The sequence below is a fragment of the Phyllobates terribilis genome, unplaced genomic scaffold (genome assembly GCF_046119375.1).
Source record: "Phyllobates terribilis strain yellow unplaced genomic scaffold, ASM4611937v1 Scaffold_1__5_contigs__length_1240528914, whole genome shotgun sequence".
Classification (NCBI taxonomy): domain Eukaryota; kingdom Metazoa; phylum Chordata; class Amphibia; order Anura; family Dendrobatidae; genus Phyllobates; species Phyllobates terribilis.
Genome location: NW_027362761.1, coordinates 971,780,558 through 971,800,506, shown reverse-complemented (window position 1 = coordinate 971,800,506; position 19,949 = coordinate 971,780,558). Strand labels below are relative to the sequence as shown.

The following is a 19,949-nucleotide window of genomic DNA, read 5'->3' as shown; positions in this document are numbered from 1 at the left end:
TTGCATTCCAAGTAACAGAAAACTAAGCAGATGGTGGCCTCTATCATCATCATGGCCTCACCTCGGCACTATGAACTCTCCTGAAAGAGAAGCCAGGGCCCGCCGGAGGAGTCTCCAGTTCTCTGGTGGGCCCATCCAACCCTGCCGAAAAGCAGCCCTGGCTAAGAGAAGTGTGGGGGAAGGTTCCCGGACACTCTATGGCTGCTTTTTTAATGTGGATTGGCCATGCTTATGCATGTTATTTCTCAAACCGCATTACAGATCAGGCCATTGTCCAACTCTGTATTCAAGAAATTAAATGCGCAAAGACAGATGTGTGTGTGTCAAAGCACCACCGACAAGGGCGAGTTGATGTTGGACGGGCTGCCATTGCTTCTGCAACAAGCTGCATTACAGGACTTCCTGTGAGAAATGACATGCAGGGTAGATAGGGTTTCCCTCTATGCCAGTCCTTTCACCGAGCTAAATATAACTGTCAGCAAAAAAAGTTGTGGACTGGCTCCGTACCGTCCCTGGCCTCATTCACCTGTCCACATGTTTGTGGTTAGGCGGTCCTTCCCAGTAAGTGCACTGGGGAGGGCACGGGTAATGTTGTGGGACCCGTGCTTGTGGAATGCGGAGGCGATACCGTGAAATATAGTGACGGCTGGGGACCGAGTATGGACACCCGGCTGCCGCCGGCATGAGGTTATGAAAAGCTTCCGCCTCCACGAGCTTAAAAGGCCACATTTCAAGTGCAAGCAGCTGTCAAAAATTTGGCAGTATAGTATTGCAGCCTGTGGGTGCCTGGCTGCCTGCATACTTGCGCTTGCATTCCAAGGAATGGGGTAGGGACAACTGAATGCTGCAGTGGAACAAGGACGTGGACGGTGATTGTTGCAAGTCTGCAACGACAGGTTCATGGCGGGAGGCATCTTCGCATGCGCCAAGGATCACTTATGATGGGCACACTTTTAGGCAGTGACCTAGGAGTCAGAGATGCTTCCAGAGGTCTTCCCCATGCTGTTCCCATTACTTTTCAGCACTGTATGCATGTGTCTGATGATGTGTCACACACCACATGGCCAGATAAAGCAATGCAAAAGTGCAAAAACGCTACGTGTGAACATAGCCCAAGGTGTGGAGGAGTATTTTTGTTTTTGGTTATTTATTTTACTTTATATACATTGTACATGTCATGGAAAGGATGTTCCTTAACATATTTCCCAGGAAAATCCATTTTGGTTTCGTTTTGGTATGTTTTATTGTGAGTCCGTAAAAGTGGTGTAATACCTCTGACAACATTGTTGACAGAAGTGACCTGGGAGTCAGAAATGCTTCCAGTGGTCTTCCCCATGCTGTCCCCATGTAAGCACTGTTCCCATCGATTTGGGCAATTTTTAGGCCCTCTGCAGACCGCCGGGGGGAGCCGCCTGAAAAATGCTCGAGTTTCCCATAGACTTACATTGGGCTCGTTGCTCGGGTCGAGCACCTGAGTATTCCAATTTGCTCGACCCGAGCAACGAGTACCCTAGCATTTTAGTTCTCGCTCATTAGTGATGAGCGAGTATGTTTTGTTATCCCTTTGGCCGAGTATGCTCGGCCGAGCACGAGTATTTATAGCGTGCTTGGGCTTTAAGTTTTCGTCGCTCCGTGAACATGATTTGCAACTGTTTGACAGATTTAATACATGTGAGGAATGCTGGAAAAACAAGCATTCCTCACATGTATTAAATCTGTCAAACAGTCGCAAATCATGTTCACGGAGCGATGAAAACTTAAAGCCGGAGCACGCTATAAATACTCGGTGCTCGGCTAAGTATACTCGGCGAAAGGGTTAACAAAACATACTTGCTCATCACTATCGCTCATCACTACCTGCCGAGTATGGGGCGAGCTCACCCCATGAGCCTGCTCCATACACCCGCTACCAGCTTGCGCCGTACATGTACAGCAGATGTCAGTAAGGGGTTAAAAAGTTATCCTCATTTCACAAAAAATCTGATTTAAACAATAAGCCTGCTCCATACACCCGCTACCAGCTTGCGCCGTACATGTACAGCAGATGTCAGTAAGGGGTTAAAAAGTTATCCTCATTTCACATAAAAATCTGATTTAAATAATAAGTCATTTTCTGATTATAGATTACTTTTAAGATGTTGTAAAATCCCATACACTATGCTGGTTCTATTATTTATTATGAAAGTAGACAGAAAATCTAGACCGAAAGTGTCTTCGAAAAACTGGCAGTGTGTTTGGGAATTGATTTTGAGTCCATCTTCAAACCCAAAAGGCCCAATTAGCTGATCTTTAATAATACCAACCCATAGCAGTATCCCACCTCCACCTTGCTGGTGTCTGAATCAGCGGCATATATAGAAATCATGGGGTCCCATAGCAGAAGTTCTAATTGGCCCCCCCTCCCTATAAAAGAAAAGAAAAGAATATTCAAACACACAGAAGAGCATATCTCACAATGTTGTAGAGCTTACAAAGTAATTTTCGTCCCATTGAAGCCTCTAGATTGCCCCATAAAGTATGATGCCAACAAAATTGCCCCCCCCCCAACACAGTACCTTGCACACGCACCTTATTATGACCCTACTGTACCCCCCTTCAACTCACCTGGCAAAGTTTGGTGACCCCAACACGGTATGATGCCCCAACTGTGACCCCCATGCCGCCCTCCAAACAAACAATACAATGGCCCCAACACAGCATAATGGACACAACACAGCCCTCTACACTGTATAATGGCTTGCATACAGTATTATGGTATCTCTGTAGCCCTACAAGCAGTATAATGGCCCCCCACATAGCCCTGCAAACAGTATAATGGCCCCCACTAGCCCTCCAAACAGTATAATGTCCCCACACAGCCTTCCAATCAGCATAATGGTCCCACACAGGCCCCCACACATTATGATAGACCCCACACAAACCTTCACACTGTATAATTGCTCGCATACAGTATAATGGCCTCCACATAGCCCTCCAAGCAGTATGAAGGCCCCCACATAGTCCTCAAAACAGTATAATGGCACCCACATAGCCTTCCATAAAGTATAAAGGCTCCTACATAGCCCTCCAAATAGTATAATGGCCCCCACATAGTCCTCAAAATATTATAATGTCCCCCACATAGCCTTCCATGTAGTATAATGGGCCCCACATAGCTCTTCATGCAGTATAATGGTCCACTCATTGCCTTCCATATAGAACAATGGGCCCCACATAGCTTTCCATACAGTATAATGGGCCCCATATTGCCTTCCATGCAGTAAAATGGGCCCCACATTGCCTTCCATGAAGTATAATGTGCCCCAAACAGTCCTCAATACAATAGAATTGACCCCACATAGTACATAGTGCTCCATGCAGCAGAATGGCCCCCACATAGCCCTCCATACAGAATAATGGCCCCACATAGTCCTCCATAAAGAATAATGGGCACCACATAGTCCTCCATACAGTATAATGGGCCCCACATAGTCTTTCATACAGTATAATGAGCCCCACATAGTCCTCCACAGGGCCGGCATCAGCACCCGGCGCACCCGGGCAAGTGCCGGGGTCCTGGACCATCAGAGGGGCCCACTCGCCATCAGGGCCCAGGCCACTCTGCAGGACTGGCAGCGCTGCTTGATTTCCGGCACTTTACCAGACATGACTGCGCGCAGTGCACTGTGTGTCTGTGTCTGGTAGTAATGACACGGCAGGGGAGACACTGCGCCTTTAATTGTGCTTTCGTGTCGCCCCTGCCGCATCATTAATAGCAGACAGACATACCGGTGGCCCTGCACAGCTACATGCCAGAGGAGGTGAACGGGTCACAGGCCGGGGACAGGTGAGCGAGGCTAGTTGCCAGCTTCCCCAATCCCCATATTAAAAATATTTCTAATATGTGTGTATGTGTGCATGTATGATGTGAATATCTTTGTACGTCAGGGTGTATAACTGTGTATATATTTATGTCTGTTTAATATGTGTTTTTAAGAATTTGTTTCAAATATGTATGTATGTCTGTATGTGTACGTATCTGTGTATATGTTTGTGTATGTGTGTGCATGCCGGCATGTGTGCGCATGTCTGCTTACCGTGTGTGTGCGCATGTCTGCATACTGTGTGTGTGCGCATGTCTGTGTACTGTGTGCATGTGTGTGTGCATGTCTGCGTACTGTGTGCATGTCTGCGTATTGTGTGAATGTGTCACGCAAGGTGTGGGAAAGACTAAGTGCAACACAAAGGGAAGAGGGGAAGGGAGCCCAGACTCTAAGGAAAGGGATAAGTGGAGACCTCCAAGGCTGATCTGATATCACCCTGTCTCCCCTAACAGTTCCTATATTGGTTCCTCACCAATCGCTGCACAGGAACCTAGGCCCTGTATTTCCCTAGCGCTTGGCCCTGGATAGGAAAGTGGGGGGTAAGTACTAATCAATCCCTACTAACAACTAAAGACAACAAGAGAGACAAACACGGGGGAAAGTAACTTAGCTTTAGCCGACTTCAGAGAGATAACTCAAAACGTCCTCCTGGCACCACAGACGAAGTTAGCAGTCTGAGAGCTCCAAGCATTCACATGGAAACATGTGAGTATCACCGGCACCTCCCTGTTGCAATGTGAAACTATTTATACACCCAGGCCTGGGTGTCAATTACAGCAGGAGGGACGTAACCATTGGGTTCTAGTGTGAAACAGATTAGGAAGGTGTCTGCAAAGCCAAACAAAGAGATCTCCTGCAACCAACTGCAGGGCGACTGTCTTTCACATCTGACACACCCGTGACAGCATGTGCATGTCTGTGTACTGTGTGTGTGCATGTCTGCGTACTGTTTGTGTGTGCATGTCTGCGTACTGTTTGTGTGTGCATGTCTGCGTACTGTGTGTATGTGTGCATGTCTGCGTACTGTGTGCGTGTGCATGTCTGCGTATTATGTGTATGTCTGTGTACTGTGTGTATGTCTGCGTACTGTGTGTGCACATGTCTGCGTACTGTGCGTGTGTGCATGTCTGCGTACTGTGCATGCCTGCGTACTGTGTATGCGTGTGTGCATGTCTGCCTACTGTGCGTGTGCGTGCACGTCTGCCTACTGTGTGTGTGTGCATGTTTGCATATGTGAAAGATGAGGGGACAGCCTGGGCCCTGTATTGTATACTTATATTTCTCTGCTGTATCTGTGCGTCATGACTGGTGGTATGTGTTAAAGGGGCCCACTGAGACTCTTTCGCCCGGGGCCCACGAAAACCTGGAGCCGGCCCTGGTCCTCCATACACTATAATGGTCCCCACACAGTCCTCCATACAGTATAATGTGCCCCACCTTGCCTTCCATATAATATAATGCACCCTTATAGAACTCCAATCAGTATAATGACCCCCACAATGTTATCTTTGATTTAAAAAGATAAATGAATGAATACTTTCCTCCTCGTTCCCCCACTTCTCCAGTCTCCATAGCATATGTTCTGAAGCTCTTGACTGCTCGGCACAGCGGGCGTGAAGTAGTGACTCCATCGCGCCCGATGCACTGACACGTCAGAGCTAAAATGCAAAGGGAGAATGAAGGAGGAGGCAGTGGACTACACAAGTACTAGTAAAAAAATCAAAAATTGTATAATGTTTTACAGAGCAATTCAAACACTCTTGAAATTCCTAAGATGTTGGGGCGTGATCACAGAACCATCAAAAGTTTTGTTGCAAATAGTCAACAGGGTTGCAAAAAATGTGTTGAGAAAAAAAGACGTACATTATCAGCCAAAGATTTGAGAAGAATCAAACATGAAGCGACCAGGAACCCATTATCCTCCAGTGCTGTCAAATTCCAGCCCTGCAGCCTCTGTGGAGAGCCCAGAAGTACAAGATGTTCAGTGCTCAGAGACATGAGGAAGGTAAGGGAGGCTGAAACCCGACCACCACTGAACAAGACACAGAAGTTCACACATCAAAATTGGTCAAGAAAATGTCTGAACACAGACTCTCCATAGGTCTTATGGACTGATGAGATGAGGGTGATGGGCCCGTGGCTGGATCAGTAACAGGCACAGACCTGATCTTCAATTTAGACCAGTGGCGTACTGCCAGTTGCTGCAGACCAAGAGGTCAAATGACAGAGAGTCCCTTGTGTAGCACAAGGTGTCTGCGCGCTGGAGATCACTGGGAGTGGAAGTACTAGTGATGCGACTGCACAGAAGCAATGTGAAGCCTATGTCCATAGGAGCACGGAACACCAAAGAGGAATGACAGCACTGGGAATGTGCAGGCCCGAGATATCCAACCAAGCGCCCGACATCACAGGGACCGAATGACGCTATGGGAGGCGATGCATAGCATAATGAAGTGCGGAGGCAGACTTATCTTCCAGGTAGTGTTCTCCCCATAGCCTGGAAGAGGTCAGATACATAATTGGATAAAAGCAGATTTCTCAACAACAAGGCATCTGATATGAGGCATACAGGGATGACTTTTTTCAGCAGTCTATAACCTGTATGCCCAAATTAATAGATTAGATCACTCAAATGTGGTGACAGATTCCCTTTAAAGCATAGAGAAGCGCAGCAGCTGCATTATTTTCATCCTGTAAAAAAGCAGAACGAAACGGATATGTCCAAAAATGTTCAGTATGTCAAACTGATACTCATTTGAAATACGCTTTCTTATTGTATTCTATCCAAATACAAACATATCCATATAAACACGTTTTTTCACAGAACAAAATGAATTGTTTAGTACACCACAAAAACATGGTGTAAAAGAGGCCTACGACACACGGATTTCAACAATAGTAGCAACTGTTATAAGAATTTATCAATTATCTGCTTACATTGTGACATGTAATATATACTCCCCATTGTGTCTCTACTAAAAGACCTTACTGAATTACTTTATACGGCGCTCTGCATTTGCAGGTTGTCGCTTGTCCACCCTGGAAGAAGAGAACAAATTTCGCACAAGGTAAGAGACACTTTCATCATGCTGCCACTAGGTGGCTCCAACTGAAAGAAGAATTCAGATAGCAAGCAACTTATCTATACTGACCAGGGTAAAGTGTGATTAGCATAAAACTCTGCTTTACAGGTGGCAGGGATCATATTCTGACATTAGATTGTGGACACTATAGAGAAGGGCAAATAGGCCTACATTTTATAATTACTAAGTCTCCTATTGCCAAAATAGGAATTAAAAATACACATCAAATCTGTAATAGCTCTTTTTCCTCACATTTAACATTAAAGCAAGTATTGTCAGACGATACACTGGTTTTAACCAAGTGGCTGTGGGCTTTGGAGGTTCATGAATAACAGAATAAAATCTCTTGGTGCTTGGGGCAGGGGTTTCAGAATGCACCCCCTCAACTATCTGTCAATTAGACAGTCATTCCTGTAATTGTCCTCCGTTCTGTCCTTACCCTTATCTCCCAACTTTGGAAGAAGAGAAAGAAGGACACATCATGTGGCGCGCGTTAGGCGTTGTGGCAAAGTTTGGACACGCCCCTAGACACACGCCAATCCACGCCCATTTACCATTTCTTTCTCCCAGGGAGGTTCCAGATTTTCACGGGCCCCGGGCGAAAGAGTCTCAGTGGCCCCTTTCACACATACCATGATTCATGATGCACAGATACCGCAGAGAAATATAGGTATAGTACAATGCAAAGATTTCACTTCTTACATTACATGAGTGATATCTATTGTAAATTCTACAATAGCTCAGAAACCAGCAAATCCTCGCAGCGGACAGTGCAGACCGGACAGTACAGTCCTCCATACAGTGATATGGGCACCACTAAATCCTCCATACAGCATAATGAGCCCCATATATTGCTCCATACAGAATAATGTTGTTGGTTGTTTTTTTTTTTGTTTTTTTTAAATAAAAATTTCCGGACTGAAGGTGCTGGATCCTATTTTTTCTATTGGGATTTCAACTTGTTTGCTGAAACAAGCTTCATGATCCGTGCACAGCCGGAAAAACCTTTATACAAGGACTGGTGAGCTGATACACTAACTTCATTTTGTACGTCCCATATAATATCCATACAGAATAATGGGCCCCATATATAGCTCCATACAGTACGGGCCCCATATAATGCTACATACAGAATAATGGGTCCCATATAATGCTGCATACAGAATAATGGGCCCCATATAATGCACCTTACAGAATAATGGACCCCATATAATGCTGTAAACAGAATAATGGGTCCCATATAATGCTCCATAGATAATAATCGAACATAATGCACCATACAGAATAATGGGCCCCATATAATGTTCCATACAGAATAGTGACCCAAGCTATTGCTCCATACAGAATAATGGGCCCCATATAATGCACAATGCAGTATGGGCCCCATATTTTGCTCCATACAGAATAATTGACCCCATATAATAATCCATACCGAATAATGGGCCCCATATAATGCTCCATACAGAAAATGGGTCCCATATAATGCTCCATACAGAATAATGGGTCCCATATAATGCCCCTTGCAGAATAATGGGCCCCATATATAGCTCCATACAGTACGGGCCCCATATAATGCTCCATACAGAATAATGGGTCCCATATAATGCTCCATACAGAATATAATGGACCCCATATAATGCACCTTACAGAATAATGAATCCCATATAATGCTGTAAACAGAATAATGGGCCCCATATAATGCTGCATACAGAATAATGGGCCCCATATAATGCTCCATAGATAATAATCAAGCGCATATAATGCACTATACAGAATAATGGAACCCATATAATGCTGCATACAGAATAATGGGCCCCATATAATGCTCCATACAGAATAATGAGCCAATATAATGTTCCATACGGAATAATGGACCCCATATAATACTCCATAGATAATAATCGAACGCATATAATGCACCATACAGAATAATGGGCCCCATATAATGCTCAATACAGAGTAATCTAATATATATAATTGTCTTATCCCGTCTGTCTGTCTGTCTGTCTGTGTGTCTGTCTGTCCAGGAAATCCCACGTCGCTGATTGGTCAGGCCGCGGCCAATCAGCGATGCGGGATTTGAGAACAAGATGTCGGCCGTTAGCGGCTTACCCTCACCCGCTCAACCTCACACCCTCAGACGCTCACGCTCTGACGCTCACGCTCTGACGCTCACGCTCGGGCGCTCACGCTCGGACGCTCACGCTCTGACGCTCAAGCTCTGACGCTCTCACGCTCTGACGCTCACGCTATGACGCTCACGCTCTGATACTCACGCTCGGACGCTCACGCTCTGATGCTCACGCTCACACACTGACGCTCACGCTCTGACGCTCACGCTCGGACGCTCACGTTCACGCTCTGGCGCTCACGCTCACGCTCTCACGCTCACGATCTAACGCTCACGCTCTGACGCTCACGCTCTGGCGCTCACGCTCTGACGCTCACGCTCTGACGCTCACGCTCTGAAGCTCACGCTCTGAAGCTCACGCTCTGACGCTCACACTCACGCTCTGACGCTGACACTCTGACGCTCACGCTCTGACACTCACGCTTTGACGCTCACACTCACGCTCTGACGCTCACGCTCTGACGCTCACGCTCTGACACTCACGCTCTGACGCTCACGCTCAGACTCTGACGCTCACGCTCTGACGCTCACGCTAGGATGCTCACGCTCTGACGCTCACGCTCTGACGCTCACACGCTCACGCTCGGACGCTCACGCTCGGACGCTCACACTCGGACGCTCACGCTCTGACGCTCATGTTCACGCTCTGACGCTCACGCTCTGACGCTCACGCTCGGATGCTCATGCTCGGACGCTCACGTTCACGCTCTGGCGCTCACGCTCACGCTCTCACGCTCACGCTCTCACGCTCACGCTCTGACGCTCACGCTCTGGCGCTCACGCTCTGACGCTCACGCTCTGGCGCTCACGCTCTGACGCTCACGCTCTGAAGCTCACGCTCTGACGCTCACACTCACGCTCTGACGCTCACACTCTGACGCTCACGCTCTGACACTCACGCTTTGACGCTCACACTCACGCTCTGATGTTCACGCTCTGACGCTCACGCTCTGACACTCACGCTCTGACGCTCACGCTCTGACGCTCACACTCACGCTCTGACGCTCACACTCTGACGCTCACGCTCTGACACTCACGCTTTGACGCTCACACTCACGCTCTGATGTTCACGCTCTGACGCTCACGCTCTGACACTCACGCTCTGACGCTCACGCTCTGACGCTCACGCTCGGACGCTCACGTTCACGCTCTGACGCTCACGCTCTGACGCTCACGCTCTGACGCTCACATGCTCACGCTCTGACGCTCAGACGCTCACGCTCTGACGCTCACGCTATGAAGCTCACACTCACGCTCTGACGCTCACGCTCTGACGCTCACGCTCGAACGCTCTGATGCTCACGCTCACGCTCTGATGCTCACGTTCTGACGCTCTGACGCTCACGCTCAGACTCTGATGCTCACGCTCAGACTCTGACGCTCAGACTCTGACGCTCAGACTCTGACGCTCACGCTCTGACGCTCACGCTCGGATGCTCACGCTCTGAGGCTCACGCTGACGCTCACACGCTCACGCTCTGACGCTCACGCTCTGACGCTCACGCTCGGACGCTCACGTTCACGCTCTGACGCTCACGCTCAGACGCTCCCGCTCTGACGCTCACATGCTCACGCTCTGACGCTCACGCTATGAAGCTCACGCTCTGACGCTCACGCTCTGACGCTCACACTCACGCTCTGACGCTCACACTCACGCTCTGACGCTCACATGCTCACGCTCTGACGCTCACGCTATGAAGCTCACGCTCTGACGCTCACGCTCTGACGCTCACGCTCACGCTCTGACGCTCACGCTCTGACGCTCACGCTCGAACGCTCACGCTCTGATGCTCACGCTCACGCTCTGACGCTCACGTTCTGACGCTCTGACGCTCACGCTCAGGCTCTGACGCTCAGACTCTGACGCTCAGACTCTGACGCTCACGCTCTGACGCTCACGCTCGGATGCTCACGCTCTGACGCTCACGCTCGGACGCTCACGCTGACGCTCACACGCTCACGCTCAGACGCTCACGCTCGGACGCTCACATTCACGCTCTGACGCTCATGCTCCCGCTCTGACGCTCCCGCTCTGACGCTCTGACGCTCACGCTATGAAGCTCACGCTCTGACGCTCACGCTCTGACGCTCACACTCACGCTCTGACGCTCACGCTCTGACGCTCGCTCACGCTCGGAGCTCACGCTCACGCTCTGACGCTCACACGCTCACGCTCGGAGCTCACGTTCACGCTCTGACGCTCACGTTCACGCTTTGACGCTCACGCTTAGACTCTGACGCTCACGCTCTGACGCTCACGCTCAGACTCTGATGCTCTGACGCTCACGCTCTAACGCTCACGCTCGGACGCTCACGCTCTGATGCTCACATGCTCACGCTCGGACGCTCACGCTCGGACGCTCACGTTCACGCTCTGACGCTCACGCTCTGACGCTCACGCTTTGACGCTCACGCTGAGGCTTTGATGCTCAGACTCTGACGCTCAGACTCTGACGCTCACGCTCTGACGCTCACGCTCGGATGCTCACGCTCTGACGCTCACGCTCGGACGCTCACGCTGACGCTCACACTCACGCTCGGACGCTCACGCTCTGACGCTCACGCTCGGACGCTCATGCTCGGACGCTCACGTTCACGCTCTGACGCTCACGCTCTGACGCTCACACTCGGACGCTCATGTTCACGCTCTGACGCTCACGCTCTGACGCTCACGCTGACGCTCACATGCTCACGCTCTGACGCTCAGACGCTCACGCTCTGACGCTCACGCTATGAAGCTCACGCTCTGACGCTCACGCTCTGACGCTCACACTCACGCTCTGACGCTCACGCTCACGCTCTGATGCTCACGTTCTGACGCTCTGACGCTCACGCTCAGACTCTGATGCTCACGCTCAGACTCTGACGCTCAGACTCTGACTCTCACGCTCTGACGCTCACGCTCGGATGCTCACGCTCTGAGGCTCACGCTCGAACGCTCACGCTGACGCTCACACGCTCACGCTCTGACGCTCACGCTCGGACGCTCACGCTCGGACGCTCACGTTCTGACGCTCATGCTCAGACGCTCCCGCTCTGACGCTCACATGCTCACGCTCTGACGCTCACGCTCTGACGCTCACGCTCTGACGCTCACGCTCTGACGCTCACGCTCACGCTCTGACGCTCACGCTATGAAGCTCACGCTCTGACGCTCACGCTCTGACGCTCACACTCACGCTCTGACGCTCACATGCTCACGCTCTGACGCTCACGCTATGAAGCTCACGCTCTGACGCTCACGCTCTGACGCTCACACTCACGCTCTGACGCTCACGCTCTGACGCTCACGCTCACGCTCTGACGCTCACGTTCTGACGCTCTGACGCTCACGCTCAGGCTCTGACGCTCAGACTCTGACGCTCAGACTCTGATGCTCACGCTCTGACGCTCACGCTCTGACGCTCACGCTCGGACGCTCACGCTGACGCTCACACGCTCACGCTCACGCTCAGACGCTCACGCTCGGACGCTCACATTCACGCTCTGACGCTCATGCTCCCGCTCTGACGCTCCCGCTCTGACGCTCTGACGCTCACGCTATGAAGCTCACGCTCTGACGCTCACGCTCTGACGCTCACACTCACGCTCTGACGCTCACGCTCTGACGCTCACACGCTCACGCTCGGAGCTCACGCTCACGCTCTGACGCTCACACGCTCACGCTCGGAGCTCACGCTCACGCTCTGACGCTCACGTTCACGCTCTGACGCTCACGCTCAGACTCTGACGCTCTGACGCTCACGCTCTAACGCTCACGCTCGGACGCTCACGCTCTGACGCTCACATGCTCACGCTCGGACGCTCACGCTCGGACGCTCACGTTTACGCTCTGACGCTCACGCTCTGACACTCACGCTCGGATGCTCACGCTCTGACGCTCACGCTGACGCTCACACTCACGCTCGGACGCTCACGCTCTGACGCTCACATTCACGCTCTGACGCTCATGCTCACGCTCTGACGCTCCCGCTCTGACGCTCACACGCTCACGCTCGGAGCTCACGCTCACGCTCTGACGCTCACGTTCACGTTCTGACGCTCACGCTCAGACTCTGACGCTCTGACGCTCACGCTCTAACGCTCACGCTCGGACGCTCACGCTCGGACGCTCACGCTCTGACGCTCATGCTCACGCTCTGACGCTCCCGCTCTGACGCTCACACGCTCACGCTCGGAGCTCACGCTCACGCTCTGACGCTCACACGCTCACGCTCGGAGCTCACGCTCACGCTCTGACGCTCACGTTCACGTTCTGACGCTCACGCTCAGACTCTGACGCTCTGACGCTCACGCTCTAACGCTCACGCTCGGACGCTCACGCTCGGACGCTCACGCTCTGACGCTCACATGCTCACGCTCGGACGCTCACTTTTACGCTCTGACACTCACGCTCTGACACTCACGCTCGGATGCTCACGCTCTGACGCTCACGCTGACGCTCACACTCACGCTCGGACGCTCACGCTCTGACGCTCACATTCACGCTCTGACGCTCATGCTCACGCTCTGACGCTCCCGCTCTGACGCTCACATGCTCACGCTCTGACGCTCACGCTATGAAGCTCACGCTCTGACGCTCACGCTCTGATGCTCACACTCACGCTCTGACGCTCACGCTCTGACGCTCACACGCTCACGCTCGGAGCTCACTCTGACGCTCACACTCACGCTCTGACGCTCACGCTCTGACGCTCACACGCTCACGCTCTGACGCTCACGTTCACGCTCTGACGCTCAAGTTCACGCTCACGCTTAGACTCTGACGCTCACGCTCTGACGCTCACGCTCAGACTCTGACGCTCTGACGCTCACGCTCGGACGCTCACGCTCGGACGCTCACGCTCTGACGCTCACATGCTCACGCTCGGACGCTCATGCTCGGACGCTCACGTTCACGCTCTGACACTCACATGCTCACGCTCTGACGCTCACGCTATGAAGCTCACGCTCTGACGCTCACACTCACGCTCTGATGCTCACGCTCTGACGCTCTGACGCTCACGCTCACGCTCTGACGCTCACACTCACGCTCTGACGCTCACGCTCTGACGCTCACACGCTCACGCTCACGCTCTGACGCTCACGTTCACGCTCTGACGCTCACGCTTAGACTCTGACGCTCACGCTCTGACGCTCACGCTCAGACTCTGACGCTCTGACGCTCACGCTCTAACGCTCACGCTCGGACGCTCAAGCTCTGACGCTCACAAGCTCACGCTCGGACGCTCACGCTCGGACGCTCACGTTCACGCTCTGACGCTCACGCTCACGCTCTGACGCTCACGCTCAGGCTCTGACGCTCAGACTCTGACGCTCAGACTCTGACGCTCACGCTCTGACGCTCACGCTCGGATGCTCACGCTCTGACGCTCACGCTGACGCGCTCACGCTCGGACGCTCACATTCACGCTCTGACGCTCATGCTCACGCTCTGACGCTCATGCTCACGCTCTGACGCTCACGCTCTGACGCTCACACGCTCACGCTCGGAGCTCACGCTCACGCTCTGACGCTCACACTCACGCTCTGACGCTCACGCTCTGACGCTCACACGCTCACGCTCGGAGCTCACGCTCACGCTCGGAGCTCACGCTCACGCTCTGACGCTCACGTTCACGCTCTGACGCTCACGCTTAGACTCTGACGCTCACGCTCTGACGCTCACGCTCAGACTCTGACGCTCTGACGCTCACGCTCTAACGCTCACGCTCTGACGCTCACGCTCGGACGCTCACGCTCGGACGCTCACGTTCACGCTCTTACGCTCAGGCTCTGACGCTCAGACTCTGACGCTCACGCTCTGACGCTCACGCTCTGACGCTCACGCTCGGATGCTCACGCTCTGACGCTCACGCTGACGCTCACACGCTCACGCTCGGACGCTCACGCTCGGACGCTCACATTCACGCTCTGACGCTCATGCTCACGCTCTGACGCTCCCGCTCTGACGCTCACATGCTCACGCTCTGACGCTCACGCTATGAAGCTCACGCTCTGACGCTCACGCTCTGACGCTCACACTCACGCTCTGACGCTCACGCTCTGACGCTCACACGCTCACGCTCGGAGCTCACTCTGACGCTCACACTCACGCTCTGACGCTCACGTTCTGACGCTCACACGCTCACGCTCGGAGCTCACGCTCACGCTCTGATGCTCACGTTCACGCTCTGACGCTCACGCTTAGACTCTGACGCTCACGCTCTGACGCTCACGCTCAGACTCTGACGCTCTGACGCTCACACTCTAACGCTCACGCTCGGACGCTCACGCTCGGACGCTCACGCTCGGACGCTCACATGCTCACGCTCGGACGCTCACGCTCGGACGCTCACGTTCACGCTCTGACGCTCACGCTCACACTCTGACGCTCACGCTCGGACGCTCACGCTCGGACGCTCACGTTCACGCTCTGACGCTCACGCTCAGACTCTGACGCTCACGCTCTGACGCTCAGACTCTGACACTCACGCTCAGACTCTGACGCTCACGCTCTGACGCTCACGCTCTGACGCTCACGCTCACGCTCTGACGCTCACGCTCTGACGCTCAGACTCTGACGCTCACGCTCAGACTCTGACGCTCACGCTCTGACGCTCAGACTCTGACACTCACGCTCAGACTCTGACGCTCACGCTCTGACGCTCACGCTCGGATGCTCACGCTCGGACACTCACGCTCTGACGATCACGCTCACGCTCTGATGCTCACGCTCTGACGCTCACGCTCTGACGCTCACGCTCGGACGCTCACGCTCTGACGCTCACGCTCTGACGCTCACGCTCTGATGCTCTGACGCTCATGCTCTGACGCCCACGCTCACGCTCTGAAGCTCACGCTCTGACGCTCTGATGCTCTGACGCTCACGCTCGGACGCTCACGCTCACGCTCTGACGCTCACACGCTCACGCTCTGACGCTCACGCTCTGACACTCACGCTCTGACTCTCACGCTCTGACGCTCACGTTCACGCTCTGACGTTCACGCTCTGACGCTCACGCTCTGACGCTCACGCTCTTACGCTCACGCTCTGATGCTCTGACGCTCATGCTCTGACGCTCAGGCTCTGACGCTCAGGCTCGGACGCTCATGTTCACGCTCTGACGCTCACGCTCTGACGTTCACGCTCTGACGCTCACGCTCTGACGCTCACGCTCTGACGCTCACGTTCACGCTCTGACGCTCACGCTCATGCTCTGATGCTCACGCTCGGACGCTCACGCTCGGATGCTCACACTCACGCTCTGACGCTCACGCTCTGACGCTCACGCTCGGACATTCACACTCTGACGCTCCCACGCTCACCCTCACACGCTTCCACGCTCACCCTCACACGCTCACACCCTCACCCTCCCATGCTCACCCGCTCCCACGCTCACCCGCTCCCATGCTCACCCTGTGCTAGCCGGTCATCTCCCGGCTGCTCGCAGCAGAAGTACCCAGACCGGCGGCCTCGCTCCCCGGTCCTCCAAAATTCATTAGGGGCCCCAGGGGGATAAATTGGGGGGTTAATTTAAAGTAGTGCGCAACCCATTTAAACATTGCTTTGCTGATTAGTTGCGCCCGGTCGGCCGCATACATATTCTAGAATACCCGATGCGTTAGAATCGGGCCACCATCTAGTGAGCCAATATAATGCTCCATACAGAATAATGGGCCCCATATAATGCTCAATGCAGAATGGGTTTCATATTTTGCTTCATACCGAATAATGGGCCCCATATAATGCTCCATACAGAAAATGGGTCCCATATAATGCTCCATACAGAATAATGGGTCCTATATAATGCTCCATGCAGAATAATGGGCAACATATATAGCTCCATTCAGTACGGGCCCCATATATTGCTCCATACAGTATAGGCCCCATATATTGCTCCATTCAGTATGGGCCCCATATATTGCTCAATTCAGTATGGGCCCCATATATTGCTCAATTCAGTATGGGCCACATACATTGCTCCATTCAGTATGGGCCCCATATATTGCTCCATACAGTATAACGGGCCCCATATATTGTTCCATTCAGTACGGGACCCATGTAATGATCCATTCAGTTTGGGGCCCATATATTGCTCCATTCAGTATGGGCCCCATATAATGCTCCATTCACTATGGGCCCCATATATTGCTCTACTCAGTATGGGCCCCATATATAGCTACATACAATATGTGCCCCATATATAGCTACACACAGTATGGGCCCCATATATAGCCACATATAGTATGGGCCCCAAATATATCCAAATACAGTATGGGCCCAATATATAGCCACATACAGTATGGGTCCCATATATAACCACATACAGTATGAGCCCCATATATAGCCACATACAGTATAGGCCCCATATATGTAGCCACATACAGTATGGGCCCATATATAGTCACGGATGTTATGGGCCTCATATATATATATATATATATATATATATATATATATATATATATATATATATATAAAAAATCAAATACTCACCTCTCCTCGCTGGCGGCAGGTCAGGAGTCCTCAGTGTCTTCCCGCACTCTGCACTGTCAGAGCAGAGGACGCAGTGTAGTGACGTCAGCACACCTCTGCCCTGACACGTCACAGAAGACGTCAGAGCGGCGGAGGAGCAAGGAGAGCTAAGTTACTATGGCAAGTGCCGGGGCCCTGAGGAAGAGGGGGGGGGGGCCCACTCTCGGGCGCTGGTACCGGGGTCTCCCGACTCACTGGGCCCATAGTGCACTTTCTGAAAGAACAGCTATGCTGCGACGGAACGTGGGACTGAGCCCTCAAATCGGGACAGTCCCGCTGAATACGGGACACTTGGGAGATATGCCTTACCCCAAAGTTTTTCACCAATCCCATTTACAATATACACAATTTTCCCCATTGATATCCACCTAACACTTACCTGCATCACCTCTTATTCCTTCATCTCACTTTTACGTGTTTGACTTACAAATTAATGTAAGAAGCTATAACAGATAGCAGGAGAACATGTGAACAGGCACTCTCCTCTTTTTTAGATGAGCTAAAATATTTTTTTGATATTTTACTGGAGATTGAAATATGGATATTGCTCGTTGTCAATAAAAAAAAAGATCAAGTTAATAAAGAGAATTATAGGCTGTGCAATGCTTCCTGGGGAATTTAAATATGCAAATCACCTCTTCAGAGAGGAAGAGAACTGGAACTCTAGTGCCACCTGTTGGAAGTAGCAATCCTAAAAGTCAATATCGACCCTTTAACGAGCATTACCATATGACTTAGGATAAAAAGCAAAACCAGAAGCGCAATTTGCAGACGTGTTTTGGGATATTTGCCTTTCCTCAGTGCAAAGCAAGAGAACTAATTTGGCTATTTTTTTTCTACATAAATTCCACCTTCTTGCTCTTGGGTTAGAGCAAGCTGCATTTTACTAATCTATTAGGTCATATTATAGGTTGCTTTAATTTACTAACTTCTGTCGTAAAGATATTTCTTTTTTACCAGTTCAGGACTGGGCCATTTTTCCCTTTTCCTGACTGGACACATTTTCAGATTTTTTTTCATAAATGTAGTTTTAATTGCTCTAAAAATGCTATCAGTTAATTAGAAATAGAGATTTGAACTGGCTGTCGCTTTCGTTTTTCAATTTTGTTTTATTTATTTATTTTACACATTGTGCCCCCACCCATAAAGACATAAAAGGCCTTTGTGAGGCATTTTAACATTGTAATGCATTCGTATATTGTTGATTTTATCTGTAACTGAGGCTGGTATATTAGCTCCACTTACAGGGCAAATTCAACCTCCTGGTTGAACAACAGAGCTAGCCTGGGGTGGTAGATCCTAGCAGTTCTTGCTCCCTCCTGGCACCCGGCGATAGCCTGATCGCTGCTTACTCTGCAGTGACGTTTTAGATTGTCATTGCACAGGAAAATGCAGACTGTCTGGAGAGTTAAAGCTTTTGGGAAGTTAAAGAAGACTCATCACTTACCATAAACATATCATTTTTTTACATTGTGTAAATGCTGTTGTTCTTCAAACTCTACAGTTATTTTTGTTTTGTTACAGCACCTTTCTGATTCCTGAGATATGCCCCCGTTCTTCCCTCTATGTAAATCTAGTCTTTTTAGTCAAATGGACATGGTATTCAACTCATCTCTGTGGACATCTTCTTGAGGACTACACACAGTTGGATAATAAGACAAGAATTATATACCATTATGTCTGTGTTGGAACCCTCTTCTATGACTGTTGCTTCTGACGCTAGGTGGTGCCGCGCTTGCACTGCAGACGACGTTGAGGATGTAGGCCCAATCCTTTTTATGTTTCTCTGGTTGGGACTTGTGGTCCTGGCCAGACAGGTAGTCTATGTCTTTCTGCAGTGTGGATATTATCAGTTGTAGTCACGCTGGTTACCCATTAGTTGTCAGCTGTATTTATCCTGGTCTGTTGTTTTGTTTAGCCCTGTATCCTGAATTTCCTGTTGTTTAGTCCTTGACCTTGGCTTATTTTAACTTATTAACTTATTAACTTTGAGCTCCTGGTTTAGATATGGCATCAGGACAATTCTCTGCCAGCCATCTCCACCGGCCAGCAGCCACTCTTTGAATGTAACACTGGGAGCCCTTCATAAGTCTAGATACACTTATAGAGGTTAAAGGATGAAGGCCAGGGTTCACCTGGGGCCTGCTAAGCTGACTGTCTTGTGCAAAGCCTGTCCATGCAAGCCCTATTAAGAGTTGCCGGGCTACCACCTGCAGTGCACGGTTACACATACAGGGAAGAGGGGGCCATATCTCAGGAATAGAGAGGTGCAGGAACAAAAAAATAATCAATGCCCCTTCCAGGCATTTACACCAAGTTAACAAAAATTACATATTTATGACAAGTGATGAGTC

General features: G+C 51.1%; 1 long non-coding RNA gene across 1 annotated transcript in view; it reads left to right on the top strand.

Moving 5' to 3' along the window:
• The window catches only part of LOC141172158 (uncharacterized), a 69,858-nt gene that overhangs the window by 35,986 nt on the left and 13,923 nt on the right, over nt 1-19,949 (top strand). Inside the window, exon 3 of the long non-coding RNA XR_012252428.1 lies at nt 6,886-6,931. This is a non-coding gene — a long non-coding RNA (uncharacterized lncRNA). The remainder of the gene's footprint in view (nt 1-6,885; nt 6,932-19,949) is intronic.